Below are 20,315 nucleotides of genomic sequence, written 5' to 3'. Positions count from 1 at the left end.
TTCCTCTGCCGCGTGCGGTGTCTGGCGCACCTTATAACTTCGCATAGCACTCCGTCGGCGATCGTTTCAGTCGCACGTCCTGCCCTCTGGGCGGTTGATGCGAGCAACAGGACAGAGAGCCTCCTAGCGGAGAACATAAGAACTACTTGCAACAACCTGCTCGCAAGAGAGCGGACGATTTGTCTCGGAGCGGGTGACTGGTGGCCGCTCACCGCTCCCCCCACCCACGGAACTCGCCCGCTCAACGCTCACCCCACCGTTCTCGACTCTAGCCAGAGCGTTGAGCAAAGCAACTCAGGTGTCACTCTGCTCTGTGCGGTCTTAGCTCAGGCAGTAATACAGCTCGCGGCTCCACCTGCTTGACTCAGCGCCTCTGCATCGGAGTTCGTCTCTACTGGATATTGTTCTTCGTACTAATACCGCTATATATATTACATAATTATGTTATGTATACATCATTTGTTTTTATTTTATTTTTATTTGTTTAAACTGATCAGATTACGTTCCTGACGGCTCCTCTTACTATAGGATTTTTTATTATGGTCACTCGAATTTACACTTTAATTACGAGCGAACCGTTAAACATATAGCAAAAGTGATACACCAATATTTTCCTTGTTTTATTCTGCGGAAGGCTATATGCAGCACTTTGGTCTTACAGTCAAATTTATATATTTTTTTCTTATTGTAGTACGGATTTTGCGATTTTAGGCGTCTTCGGAAGGAAATGTTCACTTTAAAAATATATGGCTTGCGATGTATTTGTATGAGGTTAATGAAATTTTAATACATTATAGCCAAATATATTGTTAATGTAAATCTCAAGTTACAACATTTTCCGATCACCCAAAAAACCACGATAGTGCAAAATAAATCAATAATCAAAAACTTTGTTATATCGTGGAAATTTCAATAAACAATACAAAATTCTTACTCATTATCTGTGTTACTTCAAAATAGGATCAAATAAGATCAAAATACAGGTATAGTACTGGAATAAACCAAGTTTAAAGGGCAAAGTGCCTTCCATTTATTTTCTGTTGTGAATGAGTGGTGAATCATGAAAAAGAGCTAGTTCATTTCAGGGAGTGAACAGTTCTGATCCAATCTCTGAAAAGAACAGTTTTGCCCATCTCTACTAGATACTCCTAGGCATTGAGTCGGACAGAGCTTGGATGGCGTGTACAGGTACAGCTGCCCATGCAGCTTCAACACGATACCACAGTTCATCAGGAGTAGTGACTAGCGTATTGTGACGAGCCAGTTGCTCGGCCACCATTGACCAGACGATTTCAGTTGGTGAGAGATATGGAGAATGTGCTGGCCAGAGCAGCAGTCGAACATTTTCTGTATCCAGAGAAGGCCAGAATAGGACCTGCAACATGCGGTCGTGCATTATCCTGCTGAAATGTAGGGTTTCAAGGGATCGAATGAAGGGTAGAGCCACGGGCCGTAACACATCTGAAATGTAACGTCCACTGTTCAAAGTGCCGTCAATGCGAACAAGGGGTGACTCAGACGTGTAACCAATGGCACCCCATACCATCACGCCGGGTGATACACCAGTATGGCGATGACGAATACACGCTTCCAATGTGCGTTCACCGCGATGTCGCCAAACACGGATGCGACTATCATGATGCTGTAAACAGAACCTGGATTCATTCGAGAAAATGACGTTTTGTCATTCGTGCACCCAGGTTCGTCGTTGAGTACACCATCGCAGGTGCTCCTGTCTGTGATGCGGAGTCAAAGGTAATCGCAGCCGTAGTCTCCGAGCCGATAGTCCATGCTGCTGCAAACGTCGTCGAACTGTTCGTGCAGATGGTTGTTGTCTTGCAAACGTCCCCATTGTTGATTCAGGGATCGAGACGTGGCTGCACGATCCGTTACATGCATGCGGATAAGATGCCTGTCATCTCGACTGCTAGTGTTACGAGGCCGTTGGGATCCAGCACGGCGTTCCGTATTACCCTCCTGAACCCACCGATTCCATATTCTGCTAATAGTCATTGGATCTCGACCAACGCGAGCAGTAATGTCGCGATACGATAAACAGCAATCGCGATAGGCTACAATCCGACCTTTATCAAAGTCGGAAACGTGATGGTACGCATTTCTCCTCCTTAGACGAGGCATCACAACAACGTTTCACCAGGCAACGCCGGTCAACTGCTGTTTGTGTATGAGAAATTGGTTGGAAATTTTCCTCATGTCAGCACGTTGTAGGTGTCGGCACCGGCGCCAACCTTGTGTGAATGCTCTGAAAAGCTAATCATTTGCATATCACAGCATCTTCTTCCTGTCGGTTAAATTTCGCGTCTGTAGCACGTCATTTTCATGGTGTAGCAATTTTAATGGCCAGTAGTGTGCGTTGCACACCTCCATTTTGCACATTACAATTCGGAGTCTCCTAGTGGCCGAGGGATGCAGACATGCACACATAAAGAATAGAGATGTAGAATGCTAATGACGTTTTTTTTTTTTTTTTTTTTTTTTTAAAGAGTTTTCACATACAAAATACGAAGGCATTACTTTTCACCACGCCTCATAAAAAGTGGAGAATTCTTCATTTTGTTTACTAAGTGTCCCGCAATTTCGAAAAGTTCACCAATTCTGAAATCACATTCAATACTTCAAAGCAAAACAGCAATGCTAAGGGAAAAGTATTAGTTACTGACCCATCATAACTTCATTTTAACTGTTCTTTGTTTAGAAGCTTCGCTATTCCAACAAATGGACAGGCGATCTAAAATATCAATCATTATGATTACCCATTAAATTTGCGACACCCTGAGGGTGACATTATCAACATACTAGTCTCTCTTTAGGAGATATGCGTTTGTCACCAGGGTAACTACGCGTATATTGAGAAACAAATACATAATATGAAGTGTACTATATGCGTGGATACTCATATGCAAATGATTGGCATTTCAGCGCAACGGCATAATGTAGTGAGGTCTGCGGTGTCTACATCATAAATGTCTAGTAAACATGGGCTCTAAAATGCAAACCTGATAAGCTATGAGCGTTTGTGCATTTTTCTCCTTCCTCTTGCTCACTTATGGCGAAAAGACTAGCGGTAAGAACGCATAGACAAGGTATAAAAGTACAGTCCATTGGCGGAGCTGCCATTTTTAGTCAATTTCAATTGGCTCTGGGCACTATGTGACTTAACATCTGAGGTCATCAGTCCCCTAGACTTAAAACTACTTAAACCTAACTAACCTAAAGACATCACACACATCCATGCCCAAGGCAGGATTCGAACCTGCGACCGTAGCAGCAGAGCTGTCATTTTTACTCAGGTGATTCGTGTGAAAAGGGTCCCGGTGTGATTATAACCGCACGTCGGGAAGTAACAAACTTTGAACGCGGAATGGTAGTCGGACCTAGACGTATGGGATATTCCATTTCGTAAATCGTTAGAGAATTCAATATCGCGAGATCCACAGTGTCAAGAGTATGCCGAGGATACCAAATTTAAGGCATTACTTCTCACCGTGGACAACGCAGTAACCGACAGCCTTCACTAAACGACTGAGAACAGCGACGTTTACATAGAGTTGTTAGTGCTAACAGACAAGCAACTCCGCATGAAATCAACGCAGAAATCAATCTCACACGTACGACTAGCATATCCCTTAGGACAGTGTGGTGAAATTTGTTAATGGGCTATGGCAGAAGAGAACTGACGCGAGTGCCCTTGCTAAGGGCACGACGTCGCGTGGGGCAGCTCTTCTCTTCTCGTGACCAGATGAGTTGAATCCTAGACGGCTGGAAAACTGCGGCCTTGATTTCAGACGGTAAGAGCTGGTGGTAGGGTTTGAGTGTGGCGCGGACCCCAAGAAGCAATACACCAATGTTGTCGGCAAGACACGTTGCAAGATAATGGTGGTTTCATAATGATGTAGACTGGGTCCTCTGGTCCCACTAAACCGATTATTGACTAGAAATGGTTACGTTCGGCTACTTGGAGACAATCTGCAGCCATTCATGTACTTCATGTTCCCAAAAAACGATGGAATTTTTATGGATGACAATGCGCCATGGCAAAGGAATTAAAGACATTAGCTTCCCGTGACTATTGGCTTATACCAATCGGGCAAGTTGAAAATTTGTGGCGGATCGGGATTCAAACCAAGTCTCCTGCTAATTAGAAGGATGCGCTGACCTCTATGCAATTCAGAAACAGTGGTCACCACAACCAGACAATTTACCCTACCATGCATCCCATCAGATCAAAATTCTGAATTTATACTACACTGCTGGTGCTTGCAACATCTCGCCAACTCCCATAAGACTTCGAACCTGCTGTGCTTCTTCACTCAAGGCATCACTGTCCGTCATTGCCTTAAATATATATATGTGGTGCCTGCTCTGCCAGATATGAACTCGTACGGGAATCGGCGAGATGCCGCAGTAATGAGGCTAATGAGCAGTAGTGTGTGGTGTAACCTGAGAATTTGTGAGGCGTCGTAGGGTAGTCATTGCGGCTGTGGTGACCAATGTGTCTAGGTGGCGTTGTGGGCAGCGCATATGCCTACTAAGCAGTAGACTCAGCTTCGAATCCTGATCTGGCACAAATTTTCAACTTGACCTTTTAATGTAAATCCGTGTCCACTGGCAGCTGCTGATGTCTTTAGTTCTTTTGTGCCTTAATTCATAGTGCCTGTAGAATCAAAACAGCGTCTGTTCTTTTGGACATTTCCGAGAGAAGAGGCACATCATACAGAGAAAACCACAACGATAATTCAATGAGAATGACACCAAAAATCAAGTGAATTTAGCAGGATAATTCTGTGCCTTGCAAGAAGTCACTCGTCGGTGACAGAATTGCCAAACTTAACCTGCCACAACTGTTCGTAATTGGTTTGAAGAACATTCTGGGCAATTCGAGCGAAGGATTTGGCGACTCATCGGACGTTTATGGGACATATTCGAGAGGTCAGTTCGTGCAAAATATCGTGCACCAGCTACAGTTTCACTATTACGGACGGCACTAGGGCAGCAAGGGGACTTCCAACGACATATTGAGTGTATGCCACGTCGAGTTGCTGCACTACGCGAGGCAAAAGGAGATCCCCACACGATATTAGGAGTTATCCCACGGCCGCGCGGGATTAACCGAGCGGTCTAAGGCGCTGCAGTCATGGACTGTGCGGCTGGTCCCGGCGGAGGTTCCAGTCCTCCCTCGGGCATGGGTGTGTGTGTGTTTGTCCTTAGGATATTTTAGGTTAACTAGTGTGTAAGCTTAGGGACTGATGACCTTAGCAGTTAAGTCCCATAAGATTTCACACGCATTTGAACAAGCTGTCCCACGACTTTTGTTACCTCAGCGTAAGGAAACTTCCTGGTGCTGCAATTTTAATCAGCGATTTCGCCGAACAAAAGAAACATTGCTACCAGAGCCTAGGTTTTTGGCGTGGTGTTTTTAGCGCGCAGGCGGAATGTTGTGTGTGCCGGGGAGTGGACGAGCCGCGGCAGGGGGTGCGTGCACTAGGCGTGGCGACGATTACTCTCCATCTGCGGCGACACGGCGGCCCTCCGTCTCAGTTAGCGAGCGTCGCCGGCCTCTCCCGCTCTCACACGCGCTGGCCTGCCGCGGCCAGCCTCACAGGCGCGCCAGCATTTCTGTCTCGACCAATCATCCTTGTCGCAAATACCTTGTCCGACCATTTCTCCTCCTAACTGTGGACTCACGCGACAACGTGAACCTTCTCACGTTTCTATTCTTTTTAATACATCTTTGACGACGCAGGGCACCCCAAAGGTTACTCTGCTTTGTACGTGGCTGAAGAGCAAAGTTGCTGAAAGCCAAAGAACGTATGTCTGCCAGAGTGGAAGCTGTCGTCAAGGCTAAGGGTGGACCAACACCATACTGAATTCCAGTATTACCGCTGCAGTGCGCCACAAACTTGTAGTCATTTTCAGCCATGTGGCCGGCCGCGGAGGCCGAGCGATTCTAGGCGCTGCAGTCCGGAACCGCGGGACTGCTACGGTCGCAGGTTCGAATCCTACCTTGGGCATGGATGTGTGTGATGTCCTTAGGTTAGTTAGGTTTAAGTAGTTCTAGGGGACTGATGACCTAAGATGTTAAGCCTCATAGTGCTCAGAGCCATTTAAACCATCAGCCACGTGTTCGGATACTTTTGATCACATAGTGCATTTTTTAAAACAATGATAACTTACTTCGTTTGACAGTTTGGCTTTTAGTTCGAGGATTACTGCTTTGCATTCTTTCTTGACGTATTTCTCCTTGTCGGTCATGTGCTTTACGACATAATGCCTTTAGAATTGAGTATCTTGATACGGTTTGGTATTTCAAAGCGCACTGGTCATTTCACATAACAATCTAAATCGGTAAGAAGATTTAAATCCTTTCCTCCAGTATTAAACATAGTTCTGCCATCTCGCGATGTACTGAATGAGATCCGGGCCAGGGGTTGTTCCTTCCCAGGGGACTGATGACCTCAGAAGTTAAGTCCCATAGTGCTCAGAGCCATTTGAACCATTTTTTACAAGGACTTATTCCTTGTTGGAAGGACCAGATTAGGCACTCAGCCCGGTGATGCAAACTGAGGAGCTATTTGAGTGAGAAGTAGCGGCACAGAGACCTGAGGAACAGTCAACTGTCGGGAGAGCATTGTGCTGACCGCACGCCTCTCCATGCTGCATCCATACTATTCCTTTGGCAGAGCACGACACGGTGGCCGGTCGGTGCTGACTGTTTCGTCAGGGTCAGTATGGGTAGATGGTTACGTACGGCAAATGCAAGTGGCTGTCGTGTAATGTTAACATTCACATACTGAACCCACCGGTTTGGGAAGTACGCTTCTAAAATGAATTTTCGGATACTACAATTTATAAATGGCCCAGCTTTCGATGTTCGAATTTAGCACCTTCTGAAACGTTACCGAATGTTCTACACAACGCTTAATATTCGCAGTTACAGTAGTCGCAGTTCGTTCTTCGAAAGGACAGATCAGGTTAATTCATTTATATTGATTTAACAATCTGTAGTGCGCCCAAACGCATGCAAACAACAATAAGAAATCTTTCCGAACGGCAACTGTGACGGATTTGTGACCGTTCGCGGTGTGTACACCTTCATTTAACATTTCCTCAGGCTTCGATAACAACTCTCGTCAAATGTAATACACAAACTTTGCCTTCGGACTGTGAACAAAAGTGTGTCACAATTAATACCAAAGAAATTACTTCTGATGACCCTTTGACGCCGCTACTTTTGATGTAGTCATGGACGAGGTGATAAAGAAGGCACTGACCTGCAGAAACTTTTACATATATTTAACATAGCAGCAAAAAACCTAAATATAGTCATATTCTCTCAGAAAACCAAATGTATGATGCATCTGTGGAACCAATTAGATGCAAACTGGAAGTGGACGGAAAAATTATTCAGCAGGTAATGGCATTTTAATGACATTTAAGGATCTTGACATTGAACTGTGCATGAGTGGAAATGTCGAAACTGAAGTGATTGAACACGTAGAAAATGACGTAGGAAAAGATGCAGAGTCAAGGATATACGAGACAGTAGTGAGACCAATTATGACATACACAACTGAGACAAGACCGGAAACATCAAAAACAAAAATATTTTGGAAACCAAGGAAATGAAAATTCTACGAAGGATCACAGGAAAGACACTGCGAGACAGAGAAGTAGAAGCATTAGAAAAGGATGTTAAGTGGACTCCGTTAATTAGTGGGTATATAAGAGAAGGCAGAAATGGAACGAACTCATAGACCGGATGGATGAACGGAGGATTGTGAAAATCGTAAGATAAAAATTACCATCTGGTAAAAGACATATTGGCCGTCCAAGGAAAAGATGTAGGGACAACCTCAGGGTAGATTGAGGGATACTGGAGGAAACAGACTTTAGCACGGGAAGAAAGGAAAAAGAAGAAGCATACATTAAATACAAAATGGTTCAAATGGCTCTGAGCACTATGTGACTCAACTACTGAGGTCATTAGTCCCCTAGAACTTAGAACTAGTTAAACCTAACTAACCTAAGGACATCACACATATCCATGCCCGAGGCAGGATTCGAACCTGCGACCGTAGCGGTCTCGCGGTTCCAGACTGCAGCGCCTAGAACCGCACGGTCACTTCGGCCGCCTTAAATACAAAATATGATCCTTACTACAATCAACAGTCGCACGTTATCATCTACGCCGAATTTTTTCCCACTATGTTGTTCTTTGTAGAAGCAGTCTTTATATGCAAGGGGGCGGGCAGCGCGCATCTAGGGAAGTGATACTTTCGGAAGTCAGTTTGCTTACGTTATTTATGCCTAAAGCATAAAATTCAATAAAACTGTAACAGATGAACGAAAATAACGAGTCAGTTAGTTGAAGAGAAATTCTGACGAACGTTGCGTCTCCTGAATCATTTAACAGCAAAATGAGACCCCTCTGTTTAGCACAGCTGGAAACTGTAATCGTGGGCTTCGTGTGATTGCCATCCGCGAGGACTCGCGCGGCGTCATCCGTGCGGTGAAGCGAGCGACCGGCCAGCTCAATTGATTTTGGGCCATTCGTGACATTCGCCCGGGCAGTGCCCTACATCCACCCCAGTTGCATCTCACAGCTCTCCCGAACAGCTTTTCTTTGCTTCTCTTACAAGTGACATCTAAACTATTTCATTACAAAAGGTCGAGCGTGAGAACTATGCATTAGGAGAAATGACGCCTGTTATCTGATGAAGGCGCGACGGACCTTAATCTCCTCACTGTCAGCAGTTTCACGCCTCTCGCTTCACAGGAGATATGACTGTCAAATACTGTTGAGTGGTCAAAGCACCAGACTCACACAGGAAGAACGTGTAAAATACCGTGCCCAGATAGCTAGATTCTAGGCTGCGTTTTTTCGTGTTTCCTCTACACCATGTCAAGGTGGCCGTGGCCGCTTCCTTACCCAGTTGAGCTTGTGCTCCGTCTCTGATGGTGTCGCTGTCGTTGAATACGCCATCCTCCTTCCTTGCTTCCCTAGGGTCGAAATACTCTACTCGAAATTTTTGCCGTCAGAGTGATTTGGCGTACAGGTTTTTGCCTACCGTTATCCCAAATCATGCGATGCTGAGAGAATTATATTATGAAATTCGAAACTAGAAGTAGCAGATAAGCTTTTGTTATTATGGCAGCAAAAAACACAGGGTGGCAGAAGTAGAGTGTACATAAAATGCCGCTCGAGATTAGTAAGAAAAGCGGTTCTGAAAAAGGGGAATATGCAAAAATCTGATTTAAATCCAAGCATTAGCAAGTCTGTTCTGAAGGTATTTGTCTGAAGTGTTGCCTTGTACAGAAGAGTAATATGGACGATAGACAGTTCGGACAAGAAGAGAATGGAATGTGGTAGATTATATAATTGATGAAGAGGTACTGATTCTAATTGAGGATAAAAATTATGACACAACTTCATTAAAAGAAGTTGACGCAACACATCCTGAGGCATCGAGGAATCGTTAGTTTGGGTGTAATGGATGGATTGGGGGAGGGGGGGGGGCAACGCCTCTCGTGGGCTCTTGACCGTATCAATTGGAACCTAGACGACTAGAAAACTGTGGCCTGGTCACATGAGTCCCGATTTCAGTTGGTAAGAGCTGATGGTGGAGTTCGAGTTTGGCACAGACCCTACGAAGCCATGGACCCGAGTTGTCAACAAGACACTGTGCAAACTGGTGGTGGCCCATGGATCACTGACCTGCAATGATTATGCTCGGATACTTGGAGATCCTTTTCAGCCATCATCGGCTTAATGTTCCTAAACAACGATGAAATTTTTATGATAATGCGCCGCGTCAGAGGGCCAAAACTGTTCTCGATTGGTTTGAAGAACATATTTGGCAATTCGAGCGAATGATTTGGCCACTCAGATCGCCCCACATGAATTCCATCGAACATTTACGGGACTAATTGAAAGATTCGTTCGTGCTCAAAATCATGCACCGGCAACACTTTCGCAATTATGGACGGCTATAGAGGCAGCAAGGCTCAGTATTTCTGCAGGGGGCTCCCAGCAACATGTTGAGTCCCTGTCACGTCGAGTTTCTGCACTACGCCGATACAATTTACGAGTCACAGCTACAGCATTTTGACCGTATCAGAGGGACTAGCTTGTACTTGACTTCTGAGATGACACAAGACAGGAAAATTCAGAGGACTGAGGTCAGGTGATCGTTGACATCGAGAAGTACCCCTGCTCGACCTACCCGTCTTTAATCATATAGGCGCGTTTGAAGTCGTCTTAAATTAGCACCAGCATGTATGTACCACATGCGCCAACTGTGAGTAATGAGTGAAATTTGGTCTCGATCAGAGGGGCACTTAAACCATAAGTTTACATCTCAGGTACAACTGTACTAACTGGGACAATATTTCATAGTGAAGCCAGTGTCGGCTCGTGACCTGTTACTCGCAACGGCTCGTTTGCGAACTCATCGTTGCTAGATCGTTTTAGCCGTTTAACCTGGTAGTGATGTGACCTGGAATTCTAACGCTGGTGGTGCGTGGGGTGTAGCACATCCCTTCTAGTTTTTTACAGGTTTCAAACATTTTAACATTGACTTACTGTAAGTTATTACTATGGGTTAATATTATTGTATAGTATTAATACACAGTGACAGTAATAAAATAGAATAATATTTATTAATTATTAGTCACGTACTAGTTACAAAAATTGTGTCATAAGCTTCTAATTTCTCATCCAGTGTAACATATTAACTAACAGAGCGAAGAGCTCCTTAGAGTTAAAAACTGGTTACGAACGTCTCTAACTGGAGACAATGTTTGTACTTCCTTCACGGCTGCTCCAGTATCTCGGTCATCAAAATGAGCACAGCGGAAGAGTAATCTGAATCTTTGGAGGGACACAGTAGCCCAAAAAATCTTTACCCTAGTTCCATCAGATGCCCCAAAGGTATTCCAAATTCAATCTACTTGCCTTGTAGGGTTCTGCTAAATACATGAGCCCACTACCATCATCTCGTGCTTCATTATACGTTTTACTGCGTTTTCTTGTGAATACATCCTTCTCTGACTGTCTGTGCGCTTATTTGTAAACAAAACAATTTCTTCAATGATATCAGAAAACGTAAAAACATTGCAACACTTTAATGGTGTAACTCTTTGTTTGGCATCACCAACGACACCTGCAAGACGGTTAATAATATGTGACCTTCTGAAACGACGCCGTGAATATTGTTATCCCCATTTTCTAGTTCCATCTTTTGCCAGGTAATAACTATCACAGACCGCATCTTCATCGTTTTCATCTCATTCCTGCTCTGACGATATGTCGTGATGACTGACAATAACATCATCCTCTTCATCTCCGTCAACGAAATCAATTGCCCCCTCATCATGTACGTGATCAATCAATGATCGGACGTTGTCCCCTTCTGGCCCATAACAATCCGTATATAACAATGTCTGACATTCGTTGTCCGATCAAATATCATATCTTCCGCAAAATACATACCTTGACCTTTTTTTCTTAGAGGACGATAGTGGTGCGTTGGAGTTTCACAAACCCTAGCATTCTCAAAGTTGTTTCAACAGTATCTCACGACGTCCTACTCTCAACTTAAGTTAAAAAAACACACTTATACCACTCTACCGACATCTCGTAGTAGCAACCTGGATCCACAAAGCAGTGTCACATGTCATCTAGCAATTAAATATAGAAATCAGCACGGCTTTAGAAAGCATAGCTTCTGCGAAACGCAACTCGCCCTTTTTTCACATATCTTGCGAACCATGGATGAAAGGTATCAAATGGATGCTATATTCCTTGACTTCCGGAAAGCGTTTGACTCGGTGCCCCACTGCAGACTCCTAACTAAGGTACGAGCATATGGCATTGGTTCCCAAGTATGTGAGTGGCTCGAAGACTTCTTAAGTAATAGAACCCAGTACGTTGTCCTCGATGGTGAGTGTTCATCGGAGGTGAGGGTATCATCTGGAGTGCCCCAGGGAAGTGTGGTGGGTCCTCTGTTGTTTTCTATCTACATAAATGATCTTTTGCATAGGGTGGATAGCAATGTGCGGCTGTTTGCTGATGATGCTGTGGTGTACGGGAAGGTGTCGTCGTTGAGTGACTGTAGGAGGATACAAGAAGACTTGTACAGGATTTGGTGTAAAGAATGGCAGCTAACTCTAAATATAGATAAATGTAAATTCATGCAGATGAATAGGAAAAAGAATCCCGTTTTGAATACTCCATTAGTAGTGTAGCGCTTGACACAGTCATGTGGATTAAATACATGGGCGTAACATTGCAGAGCGATATAAAGTGGGACAAGCATGTAATGGCAGTTGTGGGGAAGGCGGATAGTCGTCTTCGGTTCATTGGTAGAATTTTGGGAAGATGTGGTTCATCTGTAAAGGAGACCGCTTATAAAACACTAATACGACCTATTCTTGAGTACTGCTCGAGCGTATGGGATCCCTATCAGGTCGGATTGAGGGACGACATAGAGGCAATTCAGAGGCGGGCTGCTAGATTTGTTACTGGTAGGTTTGATCATCACGCGAGTGTTACGGAAATGATTCAGGAACTCGGGTGGGAGTCTCTAGAGGAAAGGAGGCGTTCTTTTCGTGAATCGCTACTGAGGAAATTTAGAGAACCAGCATTTGAGGCTGACTGCAGACCAATTTTACTGCAGCCAACTTATATTTCGCGGAAAGACCACAAAGATAAGATAAGAGAGATTAGGGCTCGTACAGAGGCATATAGGCAGTCATTTTTCCCTCGTTCTGTTTGGGAGTGGAACAGGGAGAGAAGATGCTAGTTGTGGTACGAGGTACCCTCAGCCACGCACCGTATGGTGGATTGCGGAGTACGTATGTAGATGTAGATGTAGAAATTCGTCATAAGGGATGTACCACACTCCTACACACTGCTGCCGGGTTGAAGATGGTCAGAGTGAGCTTTCGCTATTAATTGTGATACGCCTTGTATAGTTTCGGAAGTGCACGAAAGCGACTTTTTCTTCACCGCGCGGTCCTCTTCTTCGGCCAGTGAAGGCGACAGATACGAGACTTGAAGAAAAAGCGTGCATGTTGGGCGACAGCACTCCAGTCCAGATGAAGGCGCGTGCTGCTGAGAGCACTCCGTAGGATGACGTGCCGGGTCTCTCAGCGTAATGAGAAACACGGATAGCCAAGTGCGGCCAGCTATCTGCGGCCGGCCATAGCTCCGAGCGCCATCTTCCACCGAAAACACGAGATGAATGTCTGCGTCCCTTATCGGCCCTTTGTCAGAGGCGCGCCGGGGTAAAAGCGTTGGCACAATTATCATTTATCATCCACCCACCACCGAAATACTTCTGGCGCTCACTGCGCTCCCGAAATTGTACGGCCAAGAAGCCAGCGCCGGCCCGGAAGGAATCTGTGCGCTAGTTAAAGTGCCGTTTGCAGTGTCCCATCTCCCGCCTGCAGCTACTTCCTTTACGGGCGTAAACAGCGCTCCCCTCCGGTCCCTACGACAAATCGAAATGTATCTATCTGCCGGGACTGCGGCGATGCCATTACTGTCCTATTGGCCTACGGGAGGGAGAAATATAGCTGTGTCTTACAGTTCTGGCTGACGTGACGTCCAATGACTGAACGCCGCTCCTAGAAGAGATATTCGGAGCGTAACGGTAGTGGCCTGCTAAAACTGCGCCAACAACTCGTTTCCCAGTTGCGTTTCCTACCCGCGTCTCCTTCATCCCCCCCCCCCCCCCCCCCCCCCCCAGGCATTCGCCCCGCGTCACCAACGTCCCCCTCCCACCAAGATATAGCCGGCTCGTAGCTCGGCACATACAGAATCCGTAATCGATGGGAATATCTTTTGAGTCAAAAATATTCGTAATTATACCATAAAGGAAACCACTGGGGAAGGGCGGAAATTATACCGTAAATTTACTCCTCATATTTTACACTGGGATTAGTGGAATACAGAACGGAGTATCTTCGCAATTATACGAGGGCATGCTGAAAACTAATGCCGACGATTTTTTAATGTGAAAACTCTTAAAGGCTTTTTAAGTAAAAGAAACGTTATCGTCCAGAACGAGATTTTCACTCTGCAGCGGAGTGTGCGCTGATATGAAACTTCCTGGCAGATTAAAACTGTGTGCCGGGCCGAGACTCGAACTCGGGACCTTTGCCTTTCGCGGGCAAGTGCTCTACCAACTGAGCTACCCAAGCAAGACTCACGCCCCGTCCTCACAGCTTTACTTCTGCCAGTCTCCGCAATATCCTTTCTTTCAGGAGTGCTAGTTCTGCAAGGTTCGCAGGAGAGCTTGAAAGGTAGGAGACGAGGTACTGGCAGAAGTAAAGCTGTGAGGACGGGGCATGAGTCATGCTTGGGTAGCTCAGTTGATAGAGCACTTGCCCGCGAAAGGCAAAGGTCCCGAGTAGTCTCGGCCCGGCACATAGTTTTAATCTGCCAGGAAGTTTCAAACGTTATCGTCGTTATACATCTTTACTCTTTATGTCTACATATTTATTTCACAACACAGTCACCCTGGCGACGAATACACTTCTCCTATTGAGAAACAATTTGTTGATGCCGTCACTATAGAAGGTTTGAGTTTGTTGACAGGGTCACAACCTCACCTCTGCTTGCACCGCTTGAATCACTATCAAAGTGAAGTGCTCGAACGGGTCATTGAGGTTTTGGAAGCAGATGAAAATCAGATGGGGCCAAGTCGTAGTCGTGACTGCCTGGAGGATGATCAGTGACAGTGGACCCAAGACGCCGGATTGTTGCGGATATCGCATCGCTCATGTGTGATCTGGCATTGTCATATTACAGGAGAGCGTGCTCCATATCTGGACGAACAATTCGCATCCGTGCTTTCCGTTTTCTGAGGGTCTCGCAGTACCTTCCAAAGTTTGTGGTGGTGGCGTTAGGCATGAAGTACAAATGCACCACACACTGAACATTACAGAACGTTGTGAGCTTGACCTTGCTTACTGATGGCATAGTGTTGAAGCTTTTGGGCGTCGGTGATGCTTTGCGGCGGAACTCCATTGGTGACCTCTTGTTTTCGGGGTCAAAATGGCGAAGCCAGCTTTCATCACCTGTCACAGTGTTGCTGAGAAACTCATCACCTTCATGCTCAAACCGCGAAAGAAATTGTGGAAAGGTGTTCAACCTCTTCTGTTTCATGTCACGAGTGACGCATTCGCGACAACCACCGCGCACACAGTTTCTCTGTACCGCTGATGACCTGTACACGATTTTCTCTGATGAGTTCATCAATACGATTCCGACGAGTCTCATCCGCTGCTGTACGTGGTCGTCCACTCTGAGCTCCGTCACACACGTTTCCTTCATTACGAGCACGAACAACCCAACCTCGCACGTAACTGATGCCGATACAATCATCATCAGTACACAGCTTCAATTCTTCTATGCGTTTCAATTGGAGGCACGTTTTCTGCGCTTATAAACTCAATTACAGCAAGCTGTTTCTCACGTACCAACATAGTTACTTTACACATCGTCCTGTTAAACGCTACAATTCGGAGCCATGTAGTGGCAGAGGGGTTGCAAGTTGCATCAGCGAAGCAGAAAAGTCGACCGAATAATATCCATGAGACGTAATACCTCAACCGATACTGAGAACAGAATTAAAAAATTTGCAGGCGTTACTTTCGAGCACACCCTCGTGCGATTGGCTCCACGAAGACCAACAGAATTCATTCCCTTATATTTGACGGGGAATATTGTGCAGAAGCGAAAGTAACGTCGATTACGCGTAAAAGGAGCGTTATAGGACGTCTAATGTTTGTGTATATTGTGAAACAGCATTATAAAATTGTTCGTTGACATTGCTGTTATCTACACGAAAGTATTAGGCATTCGTAAAGAAGCGCAGAAAGACTTATACGAAATTTCCGGTTGGTGTAATGAATGGCATCTCTCTTTAAATGGGGATAAATGCGCACGGAAATGCCAATAACAAAGAGAGAAAGTACCGGAGTACTGCTGAACATCTCGAGCACGTCAGGTGGAATAAGTATTCAAAATGGTTCAAATGGCTCTGAGCACTATGCGACTTAACTTCTGAGCTCATCAGTCACCTAGAACTTAGAACTAATTAAACCTAACTAGCCTAAGGACATCACGCACATCCATGCCTGAGGCAGGATTCGAACCTGCGACCGTAGCGGTCGCTCGGTTCCAGACTGTAGCGCCTAGAACCGCACGGCCACTCCGGCCGGCTAATAAGTATTCAATGGCTAATACTAATAAGGGGTATCAAATGGGACTGAGTCCTAAATTCAGTATTGCGCTAGGCGAATGGAAGATTTAGATTTGTTGGAAGGGTTCTGGGGAAGTGCTATGCATCTGTAAAGAAAAGTGCATACGTGACGCCAGTAAAATCAGTTCCCTTGTGTTGTTCCATCGTCTGCAGTCCTTACCAAGTAGGCATCGAACGAATTCAGAGGCGCGCTTTTATGAACGTAACTGCTCGGAATATCACATAAGAAAGTGTAACAGGGGTCCTCGGAAAATGTAAATGACAATCTCTGGAGGAAAAGTGGCGTAGTTCTCGCACAACGATAGTACTGATACCAAGGTCCCTTTGCCAAGCAATTAACAGTGATTTGAGGAGTACGTGTGTACATGTAGAGCCACATAGTAAAAGAAGCAAAAGTTTATTTGGTAAACAATTTTGGCCATTGTGGTCGTGACATTGTTGTACATTAAATGAATGTCTTTGATGAAATTCGCGCCACGAACTGCTTTCAAATCATCCTTTAGTTGTACAAAACTCATGAACACTCATTTGCAAACCTTGCTTGGCACTTTTTCATGTGGCGAATAAAGGAGGCATATTTATGTATTTTGGGCTGTAGTGAATCTGGATACTACTTCGTTCATTGGTATTGGTATCAGACTGATATGGTGAGACTTCGTCGTGATAATAATACGTCGCTGGCCTCAGCAGACACAATACCATGCTTTCGGAGGTGTACGAAAACACCGAAGAACATCCATTCCGCAGACAAACTCCCGCTAAGAAACCTATATACAGCACAACGCTTCAGACAACTGAAAACTATTTAGCGAAATATAACGCTGCACCCGCGGCAGAAGTTCAGACTACAGTTCGCATGTGTGAAAGGCCAATGCTTTGTTTTATAGTGTGTGTTACTATGCCTTGTACTGAAGCTGAAGTATTGTATTTCTTAATATTTACAGTACAATGATGCCCAGGTCTCCAACCAAGTTTATGTAAAAGGGACTACGATTTGCACATATACAAGAAATGAGCACACCTGCGATAAATATGCGGAAAATTCTGCGACTGTAAATAAAAACGATAAAAAGTAAGCTTGTGACGGTTTCTTATGACACTATCCAAAAACCCACTCGGTGTGATACACCGGCTCTGTTGGCTGGTCTGCTTCTGTTCAAACATGAAATTAATGACGTCACACTCACTTTGGGAACACGATGGAAACAGCATTGTGACGTTTTGTGTAACAAACACATGTGCCGCAAAACAAGAAATTGTTATTTGCTGTCTGTGCTGGGATCAGGTAAACTTTTTTTTTTCACGTCCGTCTCTCACGCTGTAATAGCCACTGTGCATATACTACGAGCGGACCTTTGTTCTCTGAGTTTACAGCTCCATTGTTTACGATGGGTATTACCAGGCTCACGTCAGAGCCTCCCTGCGTTGCAGGTTCTATAAAGACGGACACGACCTCTCTTTCGAAACGTTTCAACACTCCTTAGCAACAATATAATACATTGCAGCACAGTGAACAGTTCTGCTGTCCATCTTCAATGTGTTCCACGCAGTTCAACGCTGTGTTCGCGCCAATTTTTGAACAACGTGATTATAATTTGAACTGCAGTTCCTCCGTTCGTGGCCACACCATTTCTCGCTCAGCACTGGCGATATAGTGCTGTAAATTTATAATTCGGCTTCTTCTGACACGACACTCCGTATGGGAGTGAAAACTTCGCTTTAAGTCGTCGTAAGGAAAGAGCAGTAATTGGGAAGTGTCGACACCGAGGGGCGAGTCAGTAAAACAAGGTACATACTAACCGTTTACTCGATGAAAGCTCTCGGGGCAGTGGCTGACGGGTCAGAAGTCGAGTGGCCTCGGTCGGTACCGACAGCCAACTTAAACAGGCAAAGATACTGCGTTTAGTGCGTCTACGCACTCTTAAACGAACGTACGTTATAAGTATCAAATATTGGGCAATAGATGTCACAGGACGATGTTTACATAGAACCAACATGGATACAATAATATCCGTGTATTAGCAAACAGTATTGAGAGCTAACGTTCGAAATATAGGTCCGAACTCTACACCGTCTTCTGACTCCTACCGAAACAGCTCCTGTCAGCCACCGCGTCGAGAGCCACGTTGCTCTGCCGGTTGCACCGACTCTTATCGATCTTGACTTCCCCAGCATTCGCCATTAATTGTTCTCTAGCTTCTCGTGAGGCCTCCGATCTGTTTATTTTCTACGCTGAAGGAAAACCGCGATAGGTTGACGATGGGTGTCTTATTGTACAATACAGAGCCATTGCCTTGCAAGCAAATAGTGACATGTTCCGCATACTCCACGGATATCGACTTTATTAGTATTTTCTTGCACAATGTTGTGTGAAGAAGTCATGAAATGAAACAAAAGTAACATTAGAAGTAGAATATTCTGATTTTTCTCGCAGCGAGTTACTATATTCATCAGTTTTTCTTCTTTCGTCCAGGTGGGACAATAAATAAGAAACCTTGATATCTGTTGAGTGTCAAGATGACCCCTGTAATGGTTATGGGCTACTTTAATAATAAGGCTCATAAGATCCTTGCTGCACAGGGGAGGAGGATTACGATTTAGTATCCCGTCGGCGACGACTTCACTAGCGACGTAACACAAGAGTGGTGCAGGTAATCGGTCGTTCTCTTTATCAAGGAAACATCTCGGCATTTTCCATAAGCGACTTACGAAAAACCCCAGTCTGGATGGCAAGAAGGAGGTTTGAAATGCTGTCGTCCCTCTTGCGAGTCCAGTGTCTTACCAATGCGATACAACGCTCGGGGCTTGCCACAGACGTGAGAATCGTTTGCTCAGGCCACACAGCAAACATAAATATGTATCTTTACAACGTATCGTACTAATTATACATAAAATAACTCCTGATCAATGACAAACAAAGAACATTTACCCTTCGCAGCATAGGGAAAAAATTTAAGCCTCTCAGCCGAGGTTAAATTGTTATTCTATAAAATTATTGCCTCGACTGCGGGTAAACATTTCTTGCTGAACGGTCGTTTTCGTGAAGTTCTGGATGAGACGCCATCAGGTGAGGACGATATCTCACGGAACATGAACATTTTTTTAATCATAGCGCCGGAAACGGGGAATTTTGATTGTGTATCAACTGATACATCGGCTGTGCAAGCACTGTGTTCTGGAAAATTATATTATATAAACATATTTCTTGTTGCATTCGTCACGTTACAGTGAGAAATTTTCTATAGTTCTCATTGTTGCGTTTTGACAACAATAAGAAATTCCTGTCTTCTAGTGAACTTTGATCATCTTTATGCTGTGCCCAATATACTAACATCAGCGTATTTTCTTTCATGCAGCAAGAGGCTTTGGACGTAGACGAGGTAGAATCATGCGCACGTCTTAAATTCACTGCTTTCTCCTGCTTGTGCACATAATAAGCCACCCGCATATAAATAATGCCCGTACCACAAATTTACAATCTCTAGACATTAGATTTATTTATTCCGCATCGCCAATGCCATTGACAGTGTGGCACTCAGTGAGTACATACTTCGTTAACTTATTTTGTCATTAAGTATTAGTTAATTTCAAGGCCTTGTCTAAAAAGAAAAATCTTTAGCATGGACATGACGAAGCCATCAACTACAGCAAAGATTTTAACAACAATACGTTACGTTGCACTACACATCGATAAATTTTTTATGAATTCATTTCGCAAAATACGAAGTGGAACGGAGCTCAGAACTTAGTTTATGCATACAGCAATTAAACCCATCTTTATACTTGATCTTTTGCTCAACGGAAAAAGTATACCTAACTGTGAGAGCGGCAGCAGAGGGGGACTGATAAGAAATTTTATCACTTGCTTAGAAATTTTCGCCATAGAGTTGCAAGTTGTCTTCGTATGTCATATTGTTGCTGCACTATGGAGCTGTAGCTTTAACGGAAATGTTAGGCCCAACTATAAGCGCGAAATTTCATAGGAAAATTTCTAATTTAAGTTAAGCCTCATTCTTCGGAAAA

The 20,315-nt window shown here is 44.7% G+C and overlaps 1 protein-coding gene and 1 non-coding gene across 2 annotated transcripts in view; one reads left to right on the top strand and one right to left on the bottom strand.

Annotated features, from left to right (window-relative positions):
• The window catches only part of LOC126481528 (translational regulator orb2), a 469,762-nt gene that overhangs the window by 388,281 nt on the left and 61,166 nt on the right, over nt 1-20,315 (top strand). The window lies entirely within an intron of this gene.
• Nucleotides 14,153-14,227, bottom strand: Trnas-cga (transfer RNA serine (anticodon CGA)). Its single transcript has one exon. It is a non-coding gene; the product is annotated as a tRNA-Ser (tRNA).

The sequence above is a fragment of the Schistocerca serialis genome, chromosome 5 (assembly GCF_023864345.2).
Source record: "Schistocerca serialis cubense isolate TAMUIC-IGC-003099 chromosome 5, iqSchSeri2.2, whole genome shotgun sequence".
NCBI lineage: Eukaryota > Metazoa > Arthropoda > Insecta > Orthoptera > Acrididae > Schistocerca > Schistocerca serialis.
The sequence above is the reverse complement of the archived record's forward strand: the minus strand, read 5'-3'. Positions and strand labels throughout refer to the sequence as shown.